The sequence below is a fragment of the Meriones unguiculatus genome, chromosome 20, assembly GCF_030254825.1.
Source record: "Meriones unguiculatus strain TT.TT164.6M chromosome 20, Bangor_MerUng_6.1, whole genome shotgun sequence".
In the NCBI taxonomy this organism is placed as follows: domain Eukaryota; kingdom Metazoa; phylum Chordata; class Mammalia; order Rodentia; family Muridae; genus Meriones; species Meriones unguiculatus.
In genome coordinates, this window is record NC_083367.1 from 3,556,545 (window position 1) to 3,582,500 (window position 25,956).

The window sequence follows — 25,956 nt, forward strand, 5'->3', positions numbered from 1 at the left end:
CGCCTGTTCAATTATTGTTACAGGAAAACTGAAAAGTGATATATCACATTGTACAGCACAGGAACAAGTTTCAAATGAAACAACAAAAAAGGAAATCACTAATTCGTAAACTAAATCACATGTGTGTCGCTCGCTTCATTAGGAATACAGGAAAACTGAAAAGTAATATATCTCACTGTACAGCACAAGAACAAGTTTCCAACGAAAGAACAGAAAAGCAAAGCACTACTTTTAAACAGAATCACCTGTGTGTCGCTCGCTCAATTAGGAATACAGGAAAACTGAAAAGTGATATAACACACTGTACAGCACAGGAACATGTTTCCATCGAAAGAACAGAAACTCAAAGCACAACTTTGTAAACTAATTCACATACGTGTTGCCTGTTCAATTATTATAACAGGAAAACTGAAAAGTGATATAACCCTAACCCTAACCCTAACCCTAACCCCTAACCCTAACCCTAACCCTAACCCTAACCCTAACCCTAACCCTAACCCTAAACCTAACCCTAACTTGTTCCTAACAGGAACAAGTTTCCTAACAGGAACAAGTTTCCAACGAAAGAATGTAAATGAAAAGCACTACTTTGTAAACTGAATCACATGTGTGTCACTCGCTCAATTAGGAATACAGGAAAACCGAAAAGTGTTATCTCGCACTGTACGGCACAGAAACTAGTTTCCATCGAAAGAACAGAAAAGCAAAGCACAACTTTGTAAACTAAATCACATACGTGTCGCCCATTCAATTATTACAACAGGAAAACTGAAAAGTGATATATCACACTGTACAGCACAGAAACAAGTTTCCAAGAAGAACAGAAACCCAAAGCACTACTTTGTAAACTAAATCACAAGTGTGTCGCTCACTCAATTAGGAATACAGGGAAACCGGAAAGTGTTATCTCACACTGTATGGCACAGAAACAAGTTTCCAAAGAAAGAACAGAAAGGCAAAGCACAACTTTGTAAACTAAATGACATACGTGTCGCCTGTTCAATTATTATAAGAGGAAAACTGAAAAGTGATATAACACACTGTACAGCACAGGAACATGTTTCCATCGAAAGAACAGAAATGCAAAGCACAACTTTGTAAACTAATTCACATACGTGTCGCCTGTTCAATTATTATAAAAGGAAAACTGAAAAGTGATATAACCCTAACACTAACCCTAACCCTAAGGCCCTAACCCTAACACAAACCCTAACCCTTAACCCTATCCCTAACCCTAACCCTAACCCCTAACCCTAAACCTAAACCTATCCCTTACCCAGCCCTAACCTAACCCTAACCCTAACCCTAACCCTAACCCTAACCCTAACCCTAACCCTAACCCTAAATTCTTCGTAACAGGAACAAGTTTCCAATGAAAGAACGTAAATGAAAAGCACTACTTTGTAAACTGAATCACATGTGTGTCACTCGCTCAATTAGGAATACAGGAAAACCGAAAAGTGTTATCTCGCACTGTACGGCACAGAAACTAGTTTCCATCGAAAGAACAGAAAAGCAAAGCACAACTTTGTAAACTAAATCACATACGTGTCGCCCATTCAATTATTACAACAGGAAAACTGAAAAGTGATATATCACACTGTACAGCACAGAAACATTTTTCCAAGAAGAACAGAAACCCAAAACACTACTTTGTAAACTAAATCACATATGTGTCGCTCGCTCAATTAGGAATACAGGGAAACCGAAAGTGTTATCTCACACTGTATGGCACAGAAACAAGTTTCCAAAGAAAGAACAGAAAAGCAAAGCACTACTTTTAAAAAGAATCACCTGTGTGTCGCTCGCTCAATTAGGAATACAGGAAAACTGAAAAGTGTTATCTCGCACTGTACGGCACAGAAACAAGTTTCCATTGAAAGAACAGAAACGCAAAGCACAACTTTGTAAACTAATTCACATATGTGTCGCCTGTTCAATTATTATAACAGGAAAACTGAAAAGTGATATAACCCTAACCCTAACCCTAACCCTAACCCTAACCCTAACCCCTAACCCTAACCCTAACCCTAACCCTAACCCTAACCCTAACGCTAACCCTAACCCTAACCCTAACCCTAACCCTAACCCTAACCCTAACCCTAACCCTAACCCTAACTTGTTCCTAACAGGAACAAGTTTCCTAACAGGAACAAGTTTCCAACGAAAGAATGTAAATGAAAAGCACTACTTTGTAAACTGAATCACATGTGTGTCACTCGCTCAATTAGGAATACAGGGAAACCGAAAAGTGTTATCTCACACTGTATGGCACAGAATCAAGTTTCCAAAGAAAGAACAGAAACGCAAAGCACAACATTGTAAACTAAATGAAATACGTGTCGCCTGTTCAATTATTATAAGAGGAAAACTGAAAAGTGATATAACACACTGTACAGCCCAGGAACATGTTTCCATCGAAAGAACAGAAACGTAAAGCACAACTTTGTAAACTAATTCACATACGTGTCGCCTGTTCAATTATTGTAACAGGAAAACTGAAAAGTGATATATCACATTGTACAGCACAGGAACAAGTTTCAAATGAAAGAACAAAAAAGAAAATCACTAATTTGTAAACTAAATCACATGTGTGTCGCTCGCTTCATTAGGAATACAGGAAAACTGAAAAGTAATATATCTCACTGTACAGCACAAGAACAAGTTTCCAAAGAAAGAACAGAAAAGCAAAGCACTACTTTTAAACAGAATCACCTGTGTGTCGCTCACTCAATTAGGAATACAGGAAAACTGAAAAGTGTTATCTCGCACTGTACGGCACAGAAACAAGTTTCCATTGAAAGAACAGAAACGCAAAGCACAACTTTGTAAACTAATTCACATATGTGTCGCCTGTTCAATTATTATAACAGGAAAACTGAAAAGTGATATAACCCTAACCCTAACCCTAACCCTAAGGCCCTAACCCTAACCCTAACCCCTAACCCTAACCCTAACCCTAACTCTAACCCTAACCCCTAACCCTAACTCTAACCATAACCCTAACCCTAACCCTAACCCTAACGCTAACCCTATCCCTTACCCAGCCCTAACCTAACCCTAACCCTAACCCTAACCCTAACTTGTTCCTTACAGGAACAAGTTTCCAACGAAAGAACGTAAATGAAAAGCACTACTTTGTAAACTGAATCACATGTGTGTCACTCGCTCAATTAGGAATACAGGAAAACCGAAAAGTGTTATCTCGCACTGTACGGCACAGAAACTAGTTTCCATCGAAAGAACAGAAAAGCAAAGCACAACTTTGTAAACTAAATCACATACGTGTCGCCCATTCAGTTATTACAACAGGAAAACTGAAAAGTGATATATCACACTGTACAGCACAGAAACAATTTTCCAAGAAGAACAGAAACCCAAAACACTACTTTGTAAACTAAATCACATATGTGTCGCTCGCTCAATTAGGAATACAGGGAAACCGAAAGTGTTATCTCACACTGTATGGCACAGAAACAATTTCCAAAGAAAGAACAGAAAAGCAAAGCACTACTTTTAAAAAGAATCACCTGTGTGTCGCTCGCTCAATTAGGAATACAGGAAAACTGAAAAGTGTTATCTCGCACTGTACGGGACAGAAACAAGTTTCCATTGAAAGAACAGAAACGCAAAGCACAACTTTGTAAACTAATTCACATATGTGTCGCCTGTTCAATTATTATAACAGGAAAACTGAAAAGTGATATAACCCTAACCCTAACCCTAACCCTAACCCCTAACCCTAACCCTAACCCTAACCCTAACCCTAACCCTAACGCTAACCCTAACCCTAACCCTAACCCTAACCCTAACTTGTTCCTAACAGGAACAAGTTTCCTAACAGGAACAAGTTTCCAACGAAAGAATGTAAATGAAAAGCACTACTTTGTAAACTGAATCACATGTGTGTCACTCGCTCAATTAGGAATACAGGGAAACCGAAAAGTGTTATCTCACACTGTATGGCACAGAATCAAGTTTCCAAAGAAAGAACAGAAACGCAAAGCACAACTTTGTAAACTAAATGAAATACGTGTCGCCTGTTCAATTATTATAAGAGGAAAACTGAAAAGTGATATAACACACTGTACAGCCCAGGAACATGTTTCCATCGAAAGAACAGAAACGTAAAGCACAACTTTGTAAACTAATTCACATACGTGTCGCCTGTTCAATTATTGTAACAGGAAAACTGAAAAGTGATATATCACATTGTACAGCACAGGAACAAGTTTCAAATGAAAGAACAAAAAAGAAAATCACTAATTTGTAAACTAAATCACATGTGTGTCGCTCGCTTCATTAGGAATACAGGAAAACTGAAAAGTAATATATCTCACTGTACAGCACAAGAACAAGTTTCCAAAGAAAGAACAGAAAAGCAAAGCACTACTTTTAAACAGAATCACCTGTGTGTCGCTCACTCAATTAGGAATACAGGAAAACTGAAAAGTGTTATCTCGCACTGTACGGCACAGAAACAAGTTTCCATTGAAAGAACAGAAACGCAAAGCACAACTTTGTAAACTAATTCACATATGTGTCGCCTGTTCAATTATTATAACAGGAAAACTGAAAAGTGATATAACCCTAACCCTAACCCTAACCCTAAGGCCCTAACCCTAACCCTAACCCCTAACCCTAACCCTAACCCTAACCCTAACCCTAACCCTAACCCCTAACCCTAACTCTAACCATAACCCTAACCCTAACCCTAACCCTAACGCTAACCCTATCCCTTACCCAGCCCTAACCTATCCCTAACCCTAACCCTAACCCTAACTTGTTCCTTACAGGAACAAGTTTCCAACGAAAGAACGTAAATGAAAAGCACTACTTTGTAAACTGAATTACATGTGTGTCACTCGCTCAATTAGGAATACAGGAAAACCGAAAAGTGTTATCTCGCACTGTAATGCACAGAAACTAGTTTCCATCGAAAGAACAGAAAAGCAAAGCACAACTTTGTAAACTAAATCACATACGTGTCGCCTGTTCAATTATTGTAACAGGAAAACTGAAAAGTGATATATCACATTGTACAGCATAGGAACAAGTTTCAAATGAAAGAACAAAAAAGAAAATCACTAATTTGTAAACTAAATCACATGTGTGTCGCTCGCTTCATTAGGAATACAGGAAAACTGAAAAGTAATATATCTCACTGTACAGCACAAGAACAAGTTTCCAAAGAAAGAACAGAAAAGCAAAGCACTACTTTTAAACAGAATCACCTGTGTGTCGCTCACTCAATTAGGAATACAGGAAAACTGAAAAGTGTTATCTCGCACTGTACAGCACAGAAACAAGTTTCCATTGAAAGAACAGAAACGCAAAGCACAACTTTGTAAACTAATTCACATATGTGTCGCCTGTTCAATTATTATAACAGGAAAACTGAAAAGTGATATAACCCTAACCCTAACCCTAACCCTAAGGCCCTAACCCTAACCCTAACCCCTAACCCTAACCCTAACCCTAACCCTAACCCTAACCCTAACCCTAACCCCTAACCCTAACTCTAACCATAACCCTAACCCTAACCCTAACCCTAACGCTAACCCTATCCCTTACCCAGCCCTAACCTAACCCTAACCCTAACCCTAACCCTAACTTGTTCCTTACAGGAACAAGTTTCCAACGAAAGAACGTAAATGAAAAGCACTACTTTGTAAACTGAATTACATGTGTGTCACTCGCTCAATTAGGAATACAGGAAAACCGAAAAGTGTTATCTCGCACTGTAATGCACAGAAACTAGTTTCCATCGAAAGAACAGAAAAGCAAAGCACAACTTTGTAAACTAAATCACATACGTGTCGCCTGTTCAATTATTGTAACAGGAAAACTGAAAAGTGATATATCACATTGTACAGCACAGGAACAAGTTTCAAATGAAAAACAAAAAAGAAAATCACTAATTTGTAAACTAAATCACATGTGTGTCGCTCGCTTCATTAGGAATACAGGAAAACTGAAAAGTGATATATCACACTGTACAGCACAGAAACAAGTTTCCAAAGAAAGAACAGAAAAGCAAAGCACTACTTTTAAACAGAATCACCTGTGTGTCGCTCACTCAATTAGGAATACAGGAAAACTGAAAAGTGTTATCTCGCACTGTACAGCACAGAAACAAGTTTCCATTGAAAGAACAGAAACGCAAAGCACAACTTTGTAAACTAATTCACATATGTGTCGCCTGTTCAATTATTATAACAGGAAAACTGAAAAGTGATATAACCCTAACCCTAACCCTAACCCTAAGGCCCTAACCCTAACCCTAACCCCTAACCCTAACCCTAACCCTAACCCTAACCCTAACCCCTAACCCTAACTCTAACCATAACCCTAACCCTAACCCTAACCCTAACGCTAACCCTATCCCTTACCCAGCCCTAACCTAAACCTAACCCTAACCCTAACCCTAACCCTAACTTGTTCCTTACAGGAACAAGTTTCCAACGAAAGAACGTAAATGAAAAGCACTACTTTGTAAACTGAATCACATGTGTGTCACTCGCTCAATTAGGAATACAGGAAAACCGAAAAGTGTTATCTCGCACTGTAATGCACAGAAACTAGTTTCCATCGAAAGAACAGAAACCCAAAGCACTACTTTGTAAACTAAATCACAAGTGTGTCGCTCGCTCAATTAGGAATACAGGGAAACCGGAAAGTGTTATCTCACACTGTATGGCACAGAAACAAGTTTCCAAAGAAAGAACAGAAACGCAAAGCACAACTTTGTAAACTAATTCACATACGTGTCGCCTGTTCAATTATTATAACAGGAAAACTGAAAAGTCATATAACCCTAACACTAACCCTAACCCTAAGGCCCTAACCCTAACCCTAACCCTAACGCTAACCCTGTCCCTTACCCAGCCCTAACCCTAACCCTAACCCTAACCCTAACCCTAACTTGTTCCTAACAGGAACAAGTTTCCAACGAAAGAACGTAAATGAAAAGCACTACTTTGTAAACTGAATCACGTGTGTCACTCGCTCAATTAGGAATACAGGAAAACCGAAAAGTGTTATCTCGCACTGTACGGCACAGAAACTAGTTTCCATCGAAAGAACTGAAAAGCAAAGCACAACTTTGTAAACTAAATCACATACGTGTCGCCCATTCAGTTATTACAACAGGAAAACTGAAAAGTGATATATCACACTGTACAGCACAGAAACAATTTTCCAAGAAGAACAGAAACCCAAAACACTACTTTGTAAACTAAATCACATATGTGTCGCTCGCTCAATTAGGAATACAGGGAAACCGAAAGTGTTATCTCACACTGTATGGCACAGAAACAATTTCCAAAGAAAGAACAGAAAAGCAAAGCACTACTTTTAAAAAGAATCACCTGTGTGTCGCTCGCTCAATTAGGAATACAGGAAAACTGAAAAGTGTTATCTCGCACTGTACGGGACAGAAACAAGTTTCCATTGAAAGAACAGAAACGCAAAGCACAACTTTGTAAACTAATTCACATATGTGTCGCCTGTTCAATTATTATAACAGGAAAACTGAAAAGTGATATAACCCTAACCCTAACCCTAACCCTAACCCCTAACCCTAACCCTAACCCTAACCCTAACCCTAACGCTAACCCTAACCTTAACCCTAACCCTAACCCTAACTTGTTCCTAACAGGAACAAGTTTCCTAACAGGAACAAGTTTCCAACGAAAGAATGTAAATGAAAAGCACTACTTTGTAAACTGAATCACATGTGTGTCACTCGCTCAATTAGGAATACAGGGAAACCGAAAAGTGTTATCTCACACTGTATGGCACAGAATCAAGTTTCCAAAGAAAGAACAGAAACGCAAAGCACAACTTTGTAAACTAAATGAAATACGTGTCGCCTGTTCAATTATTATAAGAGGAAAACTGAAAAGTGATATAACACACTGTACAGCCCAGGAACATGTTTCCATCGAAAGAACAGAAACGTAAAGCACAACTTTGTAAACTAATTCACATACGTGTCGCCTGTTCAATTATTGTAACAGGAAAACTGAAAAGTGATATATCACATTGTACAGCACAGGAACAAGTTTCAAATGAAAGAACAAAAAAGAAAATCACTAATTTGTAAACTAAATCACATGTGTGTCGCTCGCTTCATTAGGAATACAGGAAAACTGAAAAGTAATATATCTCACTGTACAGCACAAGAACAAGTTTCCAAAGAAAGAACAGAAAAGCAAAGCACTACTTTTAAACAGAATCACCTGTGTGTCGCTCACTCAATTAGGAATACAGGAAAACTGAAAAGTGTTATCTCGCACTGTAGGGCACAGAAACAAGTTTCCATTGAAAGAACAGAAACGCAAAGCACAACTTTGTAAACTAATTCACATATGTGTCGAATGTTCAATTATTATAACAGGAAAACTGAAAAGTGATATAACCCTAACCCTAACCCTAACCCTAAGGCCCTAACCCTAACCCTAACCCCTAACCCTAACCCTAACCCTAACCCTAACCCTAACCCTAACTCTAACCCCTAACCCTAACTCTAACCATAACCCTAACCCTAACCCTAACCCTAACGCTAACCCTATCCCTTACCCAGCCCTAACCTAACCCTAACCCTAACCCTAACCCTAACTTGTTCCTTACAGGAACAAGTTTCCAACGAAAGAACGTAAATGAAAAGCACTACTTTGTAAACTGAATTACATGTGTGTCACTCGCTCAATTAGGAATACAGGAAAACCGAAAAGTGTTATCTCGCACTGTAATGCACAGAAACTAGTTTCCATCGAAAGAACAGAAAAGCAAAGCACAACTTTGTAAACTAAATCACATACGTGTCGCCTGTTCAATTATTGTAACAGGAAAACTGAAAAGTGATATATCACATTGTACAGCACAGGAACAAGTTTCAAATGAAAGAACAAAAAAGAAAATCACTAATTTGTAAACTAAATCACATGAGTGTCGCTCGCTTCATTAGGAATACAGGAAAACTGAAAAGTAATATATCTCACTGTACAGCACAAGAACAAGTTTCCAAAGAAAGAACAGAAAAGCAAAGCACTACTTTTAAACAGAATCACCTGTGTGTCGCTCACTCAATTAGGAATACAGGAAAACTGAAAAGTGTTATCTCGCACTGTACAGCACAGAAACAAGTTTCCATTGAAAGAACAGAAACGCAAAGCACAACTTTGTAAACTAATTCACATATGTGTCGCCTGTTCAATTATTATAACAGGAAAACTGAAAAGTGATATAACCCTAACCCTAACCCTAACCCTAAGGCCCTAACCCTAACCCTAACCCCTAACCCTAACCCTAACCCTAACCCTAACCCTAACCCCTAACCCTAACTCTAACCATAACCCTAACCCTAACCCTAACCCTAACGCTAACCCTATCCCTTACCCAGCCCTAACCTAACCCTAACCCTAACCCTAACCCTAACTTGTTCCTTACAGGAACAAGTTTCCAACGAAAGAACGTAAATGAAAAGCACTACTTTGTAAACTGAATCACATGTGTGTCACTCGCTCAATTAGGAATACAGGAAAACCGAAAAGTGTTATCTCGCACTGTACGGCACAGAAACTAGTTTCCATCGAAAGAACAGAAAAGCAAAGCACAACTTTGTAAACTAAATCACATACGTGTCGCCCATTCAGTTATTACAACAGGAAAACTGAAAAGTGATATATCACACTGTACAGCACAGAAAGAATTTTCCAAGAAGAACAGAAACCCAAAACACTACTTTGTAAACTAAATCACATATGTGTCGCTCGCTCAATTAGGAATACAGGGAAACCGAAAGTGTTATCTCACACTGTATGGCACAGAAACAATTTCCAAAGAAAGAACAGAAAAGCAAAGCACTACTTTTAAAAAGAATCACCTGTGTGTCGCTCGCTCAATTAGGAATACAGGAAAACTGAAAAGTGTTATCTCGCACTGTACGGGACAGAAACAAGTTTCCATTGAAAGAACAGAAACGCAAAGCACAACTTTGTAAACTAATTCACATATGTGTCGCCTGTTCAATTATTATAACAGGAAAACTGAAAAGTGATATAACCCTAACCCTAACCCTAACCCTAACCCCTAACCCTAACCCTAACCCTAACCCTAACCCTAACCCTAACGCTAACCCTAACCCTAACCCTAACCCTAACCCTAACTTGTTCCTAACAGGAACAAGTTTCCTAACAGGAACAAGTTTCCAACGAAAGAATGTAAATGAAAAGCACTACTTTGTAAACTGAATCACATGTGTGTCACTCGCTCAATTAGGAATACAGGGAAACCGAAAAGTGTTATCTCACACTGTATGGCACAGAATCAAGTTTCCAAAGAAAGAACAGAAACGCAAAGCACAACTTTGTAAACTAAATGAAATACGTGTCGCCTGTTCAATTATTATAAGAGGAAAACTGAAAAGTGATATAACACACTGTACAGCCCAGGAACATGTTTCCATCGAAAGAACAGAAACGTAAAGCACAACTTTGTAAACTAATTCACATACGTGTCGCCTGTTCAATTATTGTAACAGGAAAACTGAAAAGTGATATATCACATTGTACAGCACAGGAACAAGTTTCAAATGAAAGAACAAAAAAGAAAATCACTAATTTGTAAACTAAATCACATGTGTGTCGCTCGCTTCATTAGGAATACAGGAAAACTGAAAAGTAATATATCTCACTGTACAGCACAAGAACAAGTTTCCAAAGAAAGAACAGAAAAGCAAAGCACTACTTTTAAACAGAATCACCTGTGTGTCGCTCACTCAATTAGGAATACAGGAAAACTGAAAAGTGTTATCTCGCACTGTAGGGCACAGAAACAAGTTTCCATTGAAAGAACAGAAACGCAAAGCACAACTTTGTAAACTAATTCACATATGTGTCGCCTGTTCAATTATTATAACAGGAAAACTGAAAAGTGATATAACCCTAACCCTAACCCTAACCCTAAGGCCCTAACCCTAACCCTAACCCCTAACCCTAACCCTAACCCTAACCCTAACCCTAACCCCTAACCCTAACTCTAACCATAACCCTAACCCTAACCCTAACCCTAACGCTAACCCTATCCCTTACCCAGCCCTAACCTAACCCTAACCCTAACCCTAACCCTAACCCTAACTTGTTCCTTACAGGAACAAGTTTCCAACGAAAGAACGTAAATGAAAAGCACTACTTTGTAAACTGAATTACATGTGTGTCACTCGCTCAATTAGGAATACAGGAAAACCGAAAAGTGTTATCTCGCACTGTAATGCACAGAAACTAGTTTCCATCGAAAGAACAGAAAAGCAAAGCACAACTTTGTAAACTAAATCACATACGTGTCGCCTGTTCAATTATTGTAACAGGAAAACTGAAAAGTGATATATCACATTGTACAGCACAGGAACAAGTTTCAAATGAAAAACAAAAAAGAAAATCACTAATTTGTAAACTAAATCACATGTGTGTCGCTCGCTTCATTAGGAATACAGGAAAACTGAAAAGTAATATATCTCACTGTACAGCACAAGAACAAGTTTCCAAAGAAAGAACAGAAAAGCAAAGCACTACTTTTAAACAGAATCACCTGTGTGTCGCTCACTCAATTAGGAATACAGGAAAACTGAAAAGTGTTATCTCGCACTGTACAGCACAGAAACAAGTTTCCATTGAAAGAACAGAAACGCAAAGCACAACTTTGTAAACTAATTCACATATGTGTCGCCTGTTCAATTATTATAACAGGAAAACTGAAAAGTGATATAACCCTAACCCTAACCCTAACCCTAAGGCCCTAACCCTAACCCTAACCCCTAACCCTAACCCTAACCCTAACCCTAACCCTAACCCCTAACCCTAACTCTAACCATAACCCTAACCCTAACCCTAACCCTAACGCTAACCCTATCCCTTACCCAGCCCTAACCTAACCCTAACCCTAACCCTAACCCTAACTTGTTCCTTACAGGAACAAGTTTCCAACGAAAGAACGTAAATGAAAAGCACTACTTTGTAAACTGAATCACATGTGTGTCACTCGCTCAATTAGGAATACAGGAAAACCGAAAAGTGTTATCTCGCACTGTAATGCACAGAAACTAGTTTCCATCGAAAGAACAGAAAAGCAAAGCACAACTTTGTAAACTAAATCACATACGTGTCGCCCATTCAATTATTACAACAGGAAAACTGAAAAGTGATATATCACACTGTACAGCACAGAAACAAGTTTCCAAGAAGAACAGAAACCCAAAACACTACTTTGTAAACTAAATCACATATGTGTCGCTTGCTCAATTAGGAATACAGGGAAACCGGAAAGTGTTATCTCACACTGTATGGCACAGAAACAAGTTTCCAAAGAAAGTACAGAAACGAAAAGCACAACTTTGTAAACTAAATGACATACGTGTCGCCTGTTTAATTATTATAAGAGGAAAACTGAAAAGTGATATAACACATTGTACAGCACAGGAACATGTTTCAATCGAAAGAACAGAAACGCAAAGCACAACTTTGTAAACTAATTCACATACGTGTCGCCTATTCAATTAATATAACAGGAAAACTGAAAAGTGATATAACCCTAACACTAACCCCAACCCTAAGGCCCTAACCCTAACACTAACCCTAACCCCTAACCCTAACCCTAAACCTAACCCTAACCCTAACCCTAACCCCTAACCCTAACCCTAACCCTAACCCTAACGCTAACCCTATCCCTTACCCAGGCCTAACCTAACCCTAACCCTAACCCTACCCGTAAACCTAACCCTAACTTGTTCCTAACAGGAAAAAGTTTCCAACGAAAAAACGTAAATGAAAAGCACTACTTTGTAAACTGAATCACATGTGTGTCACTCGCTCAATTAGGAATACTGCAAAACCGAAAAGTGTTACCTCGCACTGTAAGGCACAGAAACTAGTTTCCATCGAAAGAACAGAAAAGCAAAGCACAACTTTGTAAACTAAATCACATACGTTTCGCCCGTTCAATTATTACAACAGGAAAACTGAAAAGTGATATATATCACACTGTACAGCACAGAAACAAGTTTCCAAGAACAGAAACCAAAAGCACTACTTTGTAAACTAAATCACATGTGTGTCGCTCGCTCAATTAGGAATACAGGGAAACCGAAAAGTGTTATCTCACACTGTATGGCACAGAAACAAGTTTCCAAAGAAAGTACAGAAACGCAAAGCACAACTTTGTAAACTAAATGACATACGTGTCGCCTGTTTAATTATTATAAGAGGAAAACTGAAAAGTGATATAACACACTGTACAGCACAGGAACATGTTTCCATCGAAAGAACAGAAACGCAAAGCACAACTTTGTAAACTAATTCACATACTTGTCGCCTGTTCAATTATTATAACAGGAAAACTGAAAAGTCATATAACCCTAACACTAACCCTAACCCTAAGGCCCTAACCCTAACACTAACCCTAACCCCTAACCCTAACCCTAACCCTAACCCTAACCCTAACCCCTAACCCTAACCCAAACCCTAACCCTAATGCTAACCCTATCCCTTACCCAGCCCTAACCTAACCCTAACTCTAACCCTAACCCTAACCCTAACCCTAACCCTAACTTGTTCCTAACAGGAACAAGTTTCCTAACAGGAACAAGTTTCCAACGAAAGAATGTAAATGAAAAGCACTACTTTGTAAACTGAATCACATGTGTGTCACTCGCTCAATTAGGAATACAGGAAAACCGAAAAGTGTTATCTCGCACTGTAATGCACAGAAACTAGTTTCCATCGAAAGAACAGAAAAGCAAAGCACAACTTTGTAAACTAAATCACATACGTGTCGCCCATTCAATTATTACAACAGGAAAACTGAAAAGTGATATATCACACTGGACAGCACAGAAACAATTTTCCAAGAAGATCAGAAACCCAAAACACTACTTTGTAAACTAAATCACATGGGTGTCGCTCGCTCAATTAGGAATACAGGGAAACCGAAAAGTGTTATCTCACACTGTATGGCACAGAAACAAGTTTCCAAAGAAAGAACAGAAACGCAAAGCACAACTTTGAAAACTAAATGACATACGTGTCGCCTGTTCAATTATTATAAGAGGAAAACTGAAAAGTGATATAACACACTGTACAGCACAGGAACATGTTTTCATCAAAAGAACAGAAACGCAAAGCACAACTTTGTAAACTAATTCACATACGTGTCGCCTGTTCAATTATTGTAACAGGAAAACTGAAAAGTGATATATCACATTGTACAGCACAGGAACAAGTTTCAAATGAAAGAACAAAAAAGAAAATCACTAATTTGTAAACTAAATCACATGTGTGTCGCTCGCTTCATTAGGAATACAGGAAAACTGAAAAGTAATATATCTCACTGTACAGCACAAGAACAAGTTTCCAAAGAAAGAACAGAAAAGCAAATCACTACTTTTAAACAGAATCACCTGTGTGTCGCTCACTCAATTAGGAATACAGGAAAACTGAAAAGTGTTATCTCGCACTGTACGGCACAGAAACAAGTTTCCATTGAAAGAACAGAAACGCAAAGCACAACTTTGTAAACTAATTCACATATGTGTCGCCTGTTCAATTATTAAAACAGGAAAACTGAAAAGTGATATAACCCTAACCCTAACCCTAGCCCTAAGGACCTAACCCTAACCCTAACCCCTAACCCTAACCCTAACCCTAACCCTAACCCTAACCCCTAACCCTAACCCTAACCCCTAACCCTAACTCTAACCATAACCCTAACCCAAACCCTAACCCTAACGCTAACCCTATCCCTTACCCAGGCCTAACCTAACCCTAACCCTAACCCTAACCCTGACCCTAACCCTAACTTGTTCCTAACAGGAACAAGTTTCCAACGAAAGAACGTAAATGAAAAGCACTACTTTGTAAACTGAATCACATGTGTGTCACTCGCTCAATTAGGAATACTGCAAAACCGAAAAGTGTTATCTCGCACTGTAAGGCACAGAAACTAGTTTCCATCGAAAGAACAGAAAAGCAAAGCACAACTTTGTAAACTAAATCACATACGTTTCGCCCGTTCAATTATTACAACAGGAAAACTGAAAAGTGATATATATCACACTGTACAGCACAGAAACAAGTTTCCAAGAACAGAAACCAAAAGCACTACTTTGTAAACTAAATCACATGTGTGTCGCTCGCTCAATTAGGAATACAGGGAAACCGAAAAGTGTTATCTCACACTGTATGGCACAGAAACAAGTTTCCAAAGAAAGTACAGAAACGCAAAGCACAACTTTGTAAACTAAATGACATACGTGTCGCCTGTTTAATTATTATAAGAGGAAAACTGAAAAGTGATATAACACACTGTACAGCACAGGAACATGTTTCCATCGAAAGAACAGAAACGCAAAGCACAACTTTGTAAACTAATTCACATACTTGTCGCCTGTTCAATTATTATAACAGGAAAACTGAAAAGTGATATAACCCTAACACTAACCCTAACCCTAAGGCCCTAACCCTAACACTAACCCTAACCCCTAACCCTAACCCTAACCCTAACCCTAACCCTAACCCTAACCCCTAACCCTAACCCAAACCCTAACCCTAACGCTAACCCTATCCCTTACCCAGCCCTAACCTAACCCTAACCCTAACCCTAACCCTAACCCTAACCCTAACCCTAACTTGTTCCTAACAGGAACAAGTTTCCTAACAGGAACAAGTTTCCAACGAAAGAATGTAAATGAAAAGCACTACTTTGTAAACTGAATCACATGTGTGTCACTCGCTCAATTAGGAATACAGGAAAACCGAAAAGTGTTATTTCGCACTGTAATGCACAGAAACTAGTTTCCATCGAAAGAACAGAAAAGCAAAGCACAACTTTGTAAACTAAATCACATACGTGTCGCCCATTCAATTATTACAACATGAAAACTGAAAAGTGATATATCACACTGGACAGCACAGAAACAATTTTCCAAGAAGATCAGAAACCCAAAACACTACTTTGTAAACTAAATCACATGGGTTTCGCTCGCTCAATTAGGAATACAGGGAAACCGAAAAGTGTTATCTCACACTGTATGGCACAGAAACAAGTTTCCAAAGAAAGAACAGAAACGCAAAGCACAACTTTGTAAACTAAATGAAATACGTGTCGCCTGTTCAATTATTATAAGAGGAAAACTGAAAAGTGATATAACACAATGTACAGCCCAGGAACATGTTTCCATCGAAAGAACAGAAACGTAAAGCACAACTTTGTAAACTAATTCACATACGTGTCGCCTGTTCAATTATTGTAACAGGAAAACTGAAAAGTGATATATCACATTGTACAGCACAGGAACAAGTTTCAAATGAAAGAACAAAAAAGAAAATCACTAATTTGTAAACTAAATCACATGTGTGTCGCTCGCTTCATTAGGAATACAGGAAAACTGAAAAGTAATATATCTCACTGTACAGCACAAGAACAAGTTTCCAAAGAAAGAACAGAAAAGCAAAGCACTACTTTTAAACAGAATCACCTGTGTGTCGCTCACTCAATTAGGAATACAGGAAAACTGAAAAGTGTTATCTCGCACTGTACGGCACAGAAACAAGTTTCCATTGAAAGAACAGAAACGCAAAGCACAACTTTGTAAACTAATTCACATATGTGTCGCCTGTTCAATTATTATAACAGGAAAACTGAAAAGTGATATAACCCTAACCCTAACCCTAACCCTAAGGCCCTAACCCTAACCCTAACCCCTAACCCTAACCCTAACCCTAACCCTAACCCTAACTCTAACCCCTAACCCTAACTCTAACCATAACCCTAACCCTAACCCTAACCCTAACGCTAACCCTATCCCTTACCCAGCCCTAACCTAACCCTAACCCTAACCCTAACCCTAACTTGTTCCTTACAGGAACAAGTTTCCAACGAAAGAACGTAAATGAAAAGCACTACTTTGTAAACTGAATTACATGTGTGTCACTCGCTCAATTAGGAATACAGGAAAACCGAAAAGTGTTATCTCGCACTGTAATGCACAGAAACTAGTTTCCATCGAAAGAACAGAAAAGCAAAGCACAACTTTGTAAACTAAATCACATACGTGTCGCCTGTTCAATTATTGTAACAGGAAAACTGAAAAGTGATATATCACATTGTACAGCACAGGAACAAGTTTCAAATGAAAGAACAAAAAAGAAAATCACTAATTTGTAAACTAAATCACATGAGTGTCGCTCGCTTCATTAGGAATACAGGAAAACTGAAAAGTAATATATCTCACTGTACAGCACAAGAACAAGTTTCCAAAGAAAGAACAGAAAAGCAAAGCACTACTTTTAAACAGAATCACCTGTGTGTCGCTCACTCAATTAGGAATACAGGAAAACTGAAAAGTGTTATCTCGCACTGTACAGCACAGAAACAAGTTTCCATTGAAAGAACAGAAACGCAAAGCACAACTTTGTAAACTAATTCACATATGTGTCGCCTGTTCAATTATTATAACAGGAAAACTGAAAAGTGATATAACCCTAACCCTAACCCTAACCCTAAGGCCCTAACCCTAACCCTAACCCCTAACCCTAACCCTAACCCTAACCCTAACCCTAACCCCTAACCCTAACTCTAACCATAACCCTAACCCTAACCCTAACCCTAACGCTAACCCTATCCCTTACCCAGCCCTAACCTAACCCTAACCCTAACCCTAACCCTAACTTGTTCCTTACAGGAACAAGTTTCCAACGAAAGAACGTAAATGAAAAGCACTACTTTGTAAACTGAATCACATGTGTGTCACTCGCTCAATTAGGAATACAGGAAAACCGAAAAGTGTTATCTCGCACTGTACGGCACAGAAACTAGTTTCCATCGAAAGAACAGAAAAGCAAAGCACAACTTTGTAAACTAAATCACATACGTGTCGCCCATTCAGTTATTACAACAGGAAAACTGAAAAGTGATATATCACACTGTACAGCACAGAAAGAATTTTCCAAGAAGAACAGAAACCCAAAACACTACTTTGTAAACTAAATCACATATGTGTCGCTCGCTCAATTAGGAATACAGGGAAACCGAAAGTGTTATCTCACACTGTATGGCACAGAAACAATTTCCAAAGAAAGAACAGAAAAGCAAAGCACTACTTTTAAAAAGAATCACCTGTGTGTCGCTCGCTCAATTAGGAATACAGGAAAACTGAAAAGTGTTATCTCGCACTGTACGGGACAGAAACAAGTTTCCATTGAAAGAACAGAAACGCAAAGCACAACTTTGTAAACTAATTCACATATGTGTCGCCTGTTCAATTATTATAACAGGAAAACTGAAAAGTGATATAACCCTAACCCTAACCCTAACCCTAACCCCTAACCCTAACCCTAACCCTAACCCTAACCCTAACCCTAACGCTAACCCTAACCCTAACCCTAACCCTAACTTGTTCCTAACAGGAACAAGTTTCCTAACAGGAACAAGTTTCCAACGAAAGAATGTAAATGAAAAGCACTACTTTGTAAACTGAATCACATGTGTGTCACTCGCTCAATTAGGAATACAGGGAAACCGAAAAGTGTTATCTCACACTGTATGGCACAGAATCAAGTTTCCAAAGAAAGAACAGAAACGCAAAGCACAACTTTGTAAACTAAATGAAATACGTGTCGCCTGTTCAATTATTATAAGAGGAAAACTGAAAAGTGATATAACACACTGTACAGCCCAGGAACATGTTTCCATCGAAAGAACAGAAACGTAAAGCACAACTTTGTAAACTAATTCACATACGTGTCGCCTGTTCAATTATTGTAACAGGAAAACTGAAAAGTGATATATCACATTGTTCAGCACAGGAACAAGTTTCAAATGAAAGAACAAAAAAGAAAATCACTAATTTGTAAACTAAATCACATGTGTGTCGCTCGCTTCATTAGGAATACAGGAAAACTGAAAAGTAATATATCTCACTGTACAGCACAAGAACAAGTTTCCAAAGAAAGAACAGAAAAGCAAAGCACTACTTTTAAACAGAATCACCTGTGTGTCGCTCACTCAATTAGGAATACAGGAAAACTGAAAAGTGTTATCTCGCACTGTAGGGCACAGAAACAAGTTTCCATTGAAAGAACAGAAACGCAAAGCACAACTTTGTAAACTAATTCACATATGTGTCGCCTGTTCAATTATTATAACAGGAAAACTGAAAAGTGATATAACCCTAACCCTAACCCTAACCCTAAGGCCCTAACCCTAACCCTAACCCCTAACCCTAACCCTAACCCTAACCCTAACCCTAACCCTAACCCCTAACCCTAACTCTAACCATAACCCTAACCCTAACCCTAACCCTAACGCTAGCCCTATCCCTTACCCAGCCCTAACCTAACCCTAACCCTAACCCTAACCCTAACTTGTTCCTTACAGGAACAAGTTTCCAACGAAAGAACGTAAATGAAAAGCACTACTTTGTAAACTGAATTACATGTGTGTCACTCGCTCAATTAGGAATACAGGAAAACCGAAAAGTGTTATCTCGCACTGTAATGCACAGAAACTAGTTTCCATCGAAAGAACAGAAAAGCAAAGCACAACTTTGTAAACTAAATCACATACGTGTCGCCTGTTCAATTATTGTAACAGGAAAACTGAAAAGTGATATATCACATTGTACAGCACAGGAACAAGTTTCAAATGAAAAACAAAAAAGAAAATCACTAATTTGTAAACTAAATCACATGTGTGTCGCTCGCTTCATTAGGAATACAGGAAAACTGAAAAGTAATATATCTCACTGTACAGCACAAGAACAAGTTTCCAAAGAAAGAACAGAAAAGCAAAGCACTACTTTTAAACAGAATCACCTGTGTGTCGCTCACTCAATTAGGAATACAGGAAAACTGAAAAGTGTTATCTCGCACTGTACAGCACAGAAACAAGTTTCCATTGAAAGAACAGAAACGCAAAGCACAACTTTGTAAACTAATTCACATATGTGTCGCCTGTTCAATTATTATAACAGGAAAACTGAAAAGTGATATAACCCTAACCCTAACCCTAACCCTAAGGCCCTAACCCTAACCCTAACCCCTAACCCTAACCCTAACCCTAACCCTAACCCTAACCCCTAACCCTAACTCTAACCATAACCCTAACCCTAACCCTAACCCTAACGCTAACCCTATCCCTTACCCAGCCCTAACCTAACCCTAACCCTAACCCTAACCCTAACTTGTTCCTTACAGGAACAAGTTTCCAACGAAAGAACTTAAATGAAAAGCACTACTTTGTAAACTGAATCACATGTGTGTCACTCGCTCAATTAGGAATACAGGAAAACCGAAAAGTGTTATCTCGCACTGTAATGCACAGAAACTAGTTTCCATCGAAAGAACAGAAAAGCAAAGCACAACTTTGTAAACTAAATCACATACGTGTCGCCCATTCAATTATTACAACAGGAAAACTGAAAAGTGATATATCACACTGTACAGCACAGAAACAAGTTTCCAAGAAGAACAGAAACCCAAAACACTACTTTGTAAACTAAATCACATATGTGTCGCTCGCTCAATTAGGAATACAGGGAAACCGGAAAGTGTTATCTCACACTGTATGGCACAGAAACAAGTTTCCAAAGAAAGTACAGAAACGAAAAGCACAACTTTGTAAACTAAATGACATACGTGTCGCCTGTTTAATTATTATAAGAGGAAAACTGAAAAGTGATGTAACACATTGTACAGCACAGGAACATGTTTCCATCGAAAGAACAGAAACGCAAAGCACAACTTTGTAAACTAATTCACATACGTGTCGCCTATTCAATTAATATAACAGGAAAACTGAAAAGTGATATAACCCTAACACTAACCCCAACCCTAAGGCCCTAACCCTAACACTAACCCTAACCCCTAACCCTAACCCTAAACCTAACCCTAACCCTAACCCTAACCCCTAACCCTAACCCTAACCCTAACCCTAACGCTAACCCTATCCCTTACCCAGGCCTAACCTAACCCTAACCCTAACCCTACCCCTAAACCTAACCCTAACTTGTTCCTAACAGGAAAAAGTTTCCAACGAAAAAACGTAAATGAAAAGCACTACTTTGTAAACTGAATCACATGTGTGTCACTCGCTCAATTAGGAATACTGCAAAACCGAAAAGTGTTACCTCGCACTGTAAGGCACAGAAACTAGTTTCCATCGAAAGAACAGAAAAGCAAAGCACAACTTTGTAAACTAAATCACATACGTTTCGCCCGTTCAATTATTACAACAGGAAAACTGAAAAGTGATATATATCACACTGTACAGCACATAAACAAGTTTCCAAGAACAGAAACCAAAAGCACTACTTTGTAAACTAAATCACATGTGTGTCGCTCGCTCAATTAGGAATACAGGGAAACCGAAAAGTGTTATCTCACACTGTATGGCACAGAAACAAGTTTCCAAAGAAAGTACAGAAACGCAAAGCACAACTTTGTAAACTAAATGACATACGTGTCGCCTGTTTAATTATTATAAGAGGAAAACTGAAAAGTGATATAACACACTGTACAGCACAGGAACATGTTTCCATCGAAAGAACAGAAACGCAAAGCACAACTTTGTAAACTAATTCACATACTTGTCGCCTGTTCAATTATTATAACAGGAAAACTGAAAAGTCATATAACCCTAACACTAACCCTAACCCTAAGGCCCTAACCCTAACACTAACCCTAACCCCTAACCCTAACCCTAACCCTAACCCCTAACCCTAACCCAAACCCTAACCCTAATGCTAACCCTATCCCTTACCCAGCCCTAACCTAACCCTAACTCTAACCCTAACCCTAACCCTAACCCTAACCCTAACTTGTTCCTAACAGGAACAAGTTTCCTAACAGGAACAAGTTTCCAACGAAAGAATGTAAATGAAAAGCACTACTTTGTAAACTGAATCACATGTGTGTCACTCGCTCAATTAGGAATACAGGAAAACCGAAAAGTGTTATCTCGCACTGTAATGCACAGAAACTAGTTTCCATCGAAAGAACAGAAAAGCAAAGCACAACTTTGTAAACTAAATCACATACGTGTCGCCCATTCAATTATTACAACAGGAAAACTGAAAAGTGATATATCACACTGGACAGCACAGAAACAATTTTCCAAGAAGATCAGAAACCCAAAACACTACTTTGTAAACTAAATCACATGGGTGTCGCTCGCTCAATTAGGAATACAGGGAAACCGGAAAGTGTTATCTCACACTGTATGGCACAGAAACAAGTTTCCAAAGAAAGAACAGAAACGCAAAGCACAACTTTGAAAACTAAATGACATACGTGTCGCCTGTTCAATTATTATAAGAGGAAAACTGAAAAGTGATATAACACACTGTACAGCACAGGAACATGTTTTCATCAAAAGAACAGAAACGCAAAGCACAACTTTGTAAACTAATTCACATACGTGTCGCCTGTTCAATTATTGTAACAGGAAAACTGAAAAGTGATATATCACATTGTACAGCACAGGAACAAGTTTCAAATGAAAGAACAAAAAAGAAAATCACTAATTTGTAAACTAAATCACATGTGTGTCGCTCGCTTCATTAGGAATACAGGAAAACTGAAAAGTAATATATCTCACTGTACAGCACAAGAACAAGTTTCCAAAGAAAGAACAGAAAAGCAAAGCACTACTTTTAAACAGAATCACCTGTGTGTCGCTCACTCAATTAGGAATACAGGAAAACTGAAAAGTGTTATCTCGCACTGTACGGCACAGAAACAAGTTTCCATTGAAAGAACAGAAACGCAAAGCACAACTTTGTAAACTAATTCACATATGTGTCGCCTGTTCAATTATTAAAACAGGAAAACTGAAAAGTGATATAACCCTAACCCTAACCCTAGCCCTAAGGACCTAACCCTAACCCTAACCCCTAACCCTAACCCTAACCCTAACCCTAACCCTAACCCCTAACCCTAACCCTAACCCCTAACCCTAACTCTAACCATAACCCTAACCCAAACCCTAACCCTAACGCTAACCCTATCCCTTACCCAGGCCTAACCTAACCCTAACCCTAACCCTAACCCTGACCCTAACCCTAACTTGTTCCTAACAGGAACAAGTTTCCAACGAAAGAACGTAAATGAAAAGCACTACTTTGTAAACTGAATCACATGTGTGTCACTCGCTCAATTAGGAATACTGCAAAACCGAAAAGTGTTATCTCGCACTGTAAGGCACAGAAACTAGTTTCCATCGAAAGAACAGAAAAGCAAAGCACAACTTTGTAAACTAAATCACATACGTTTCGCCCGTTCAATTATTACAACAGGAAAACTGAAAAGTGATATATATCACACTGTACAGCACAGAAACAAGTTTCCAAGAACAGAAACCAAAAGCACTACTTTGTAAACTAAATCACATGTGTGTCGCTCGCTCAATTAGGAATACAGGGAAACCGAAAAGTGTTATCTCACACTGTATGGCACAGAAACAAGTTTCCAAAGAAAGTACAGAAACGAAAAGCACAACTTTGTAAACTAAATGACATACGTGTCGCCTGTTTAATTATTATAAGAGGAAAACTGAAAAGTGATATAACACATTGTACAGCACAGGAACATGTTTCAATCGAAAGAACAGAAACGCAAAGCACAACTTTGTAAACTAATTCACATACGTGTCGCCTATTCAATTAATATAACAGGAAAACTGAAAAGTGATATAACCCTAACACTAACCCCAACCCTAAGGCCCTAACCCTAACACTAACCCTAACCCCTAACCCTAACCCTAAACCTAACCCTAACCCTAACCCTAACCCCTAACCCTAACCCTAACCCTAACCCTAACGCTAACCCTATCCCTTACCCAGGCCTAACCTAACCCTAACCCTAACCCTACCCCTAAACCTAACCCTAACTTGTTCCTAACAGGAAAAAGTTTCCAACGAAAAAACGTAAATGAAAAGCACTACTTTGTAAACTGAATCACATGTGTGTCACTCGCTCAATTAGGAATACTGCAAAACCGAAAAGTGTTACCTCGCACTGTAAGGCACAGAAACTAGTTTCCATCGAAAGAACAGAAAAGCAAAGCACAACTTTGTAAAATAAATCACATACGTTTCGCCCGTTCAATTATTACAACAGGAAAACTGAAAAGTGATATATATCACACTGTACAGCACAGAAAAAAGTTTCCAAGAACAGAAACCAAAAGCACTACTTTGTAAACTAAATCACATGTGTGTCGCTCGCTCAATTAGGAATACAGGGAAACCGAAAAGTGTTATCTCACACTGTATGGCACAGAAACAAGTTTCCAAAGAAAGTACAGAAACGCAAAGCACAACTTTGTAAACTAAATGACATACGTGTCGCCTGTTTAATTATTATAAGAGGAAAACTGAAAAGTGATATAACACACTGTACAGCACAGGAACATGTTTCCATCGAAAGAACAGAAACGCAAAGCACAACTTTGTAAACTAATTCACATACTTGTCGCCTGTTCAATTATTATAACAGGAAAACTGAAAAGTCATATAACCCTAACACTAACCCTAACCCTAAGGCCCTAACCCTAACACTAACCCTAACCCCTAACCCTAACCCTAACCCTAACCCTAACCCTAACCCCTAACCCTAACCCAAACCCTAACCCTAATGCTAACCCTATCCCTTACCCAGCCCTAACCTAACCCTAACTCTAACCCTAACCCTAACCCTAACCCTAACCCTAACTTGTTCCTAACAGGAACAAGTTTCCTAACAGGAACAAGTTTCCAACGAAAGAATGTAAATGAAAAGCACTACTTTGTAAACTGAATCACATGTGTGTCACTCGCTCAATTAGGAATACAGGAAAACCGAAAAGTGTTATCTCGCACTGTAATGCACAGAAACTAGTTTCCATCGAAAGAACAGAAAAGCAAAGCACAACTTTGTAAACTAAATCACATACGTGTCGCCCATTCAATTATTACAACAGGAAAACTGAAAAGTGATATATCACACTGGACAGCACAGAAACAATTTTCCAAGAAGATCAGAAACCCAAAACACTACTTTGTAAACTAAATCACATGGGTGTCGCTCGCTCAATTAGGAATACAGGGAAACCGAAAAGTGTTATCTCACACTGTATGGCACAGAAACAAGTTTCCAAAGAAAGAACAGAAACGCAAAGCACAACTTTGAAAACTAAATGACATACGTGTCGCCTGTTCAATTATTATAAGAGGAAAACTGAAAAGTGATATAACACACTGTACAGCACAGGAACATGTTTTCATCAAAAGAACAGAAACGCAAAGCACAACTTTGTAAACTAATTCACATACGTGTCGCCTGTTCAATTATTGTAACAGGAAAACTGAAAAGTGATATATCACATTGTACAGCACAGGAACAAGTTTCAAATGAAAGAACAAAAAAGAAAATCACTAATTTGTAAACTAAATCACATGTGTGTCGCTCGCTTCATTAGGAATACAGGAAAACTGAAAAGTAATATATCTCACTGTACAGCACAAGAACAAGTTTCCAAAGAAAGAACAGAAAAGCAAAGCACTACTTTTAAACAGAATCACCTGTGTGTCGCTCACTCAATTAGGAATACAGGAAAACTGAAAAGTGTTATCTCGCACTGTACGGCACAGAAACAAGTTTCCATTGAAAGAACAGAAACGCAAAGCACAACTTTGTAAACTAATTCACATATGTGTCGCCTGTTCAATTATTAAAACAGGAAAACTGAAAAGTGATATAACCCTAACCCTAACCCTAGCCCTAAGGACCTAACCCTAACCCTAACCCCTAACCCTAACCCTAACCCTAACCCTAACCCTAACCCCTAACCCTAACCCTAACCCCTAACCCTAACTCTAACCATAACCCTAACCCAAACCCTAACCCTAACGCTAACCCTATCCCT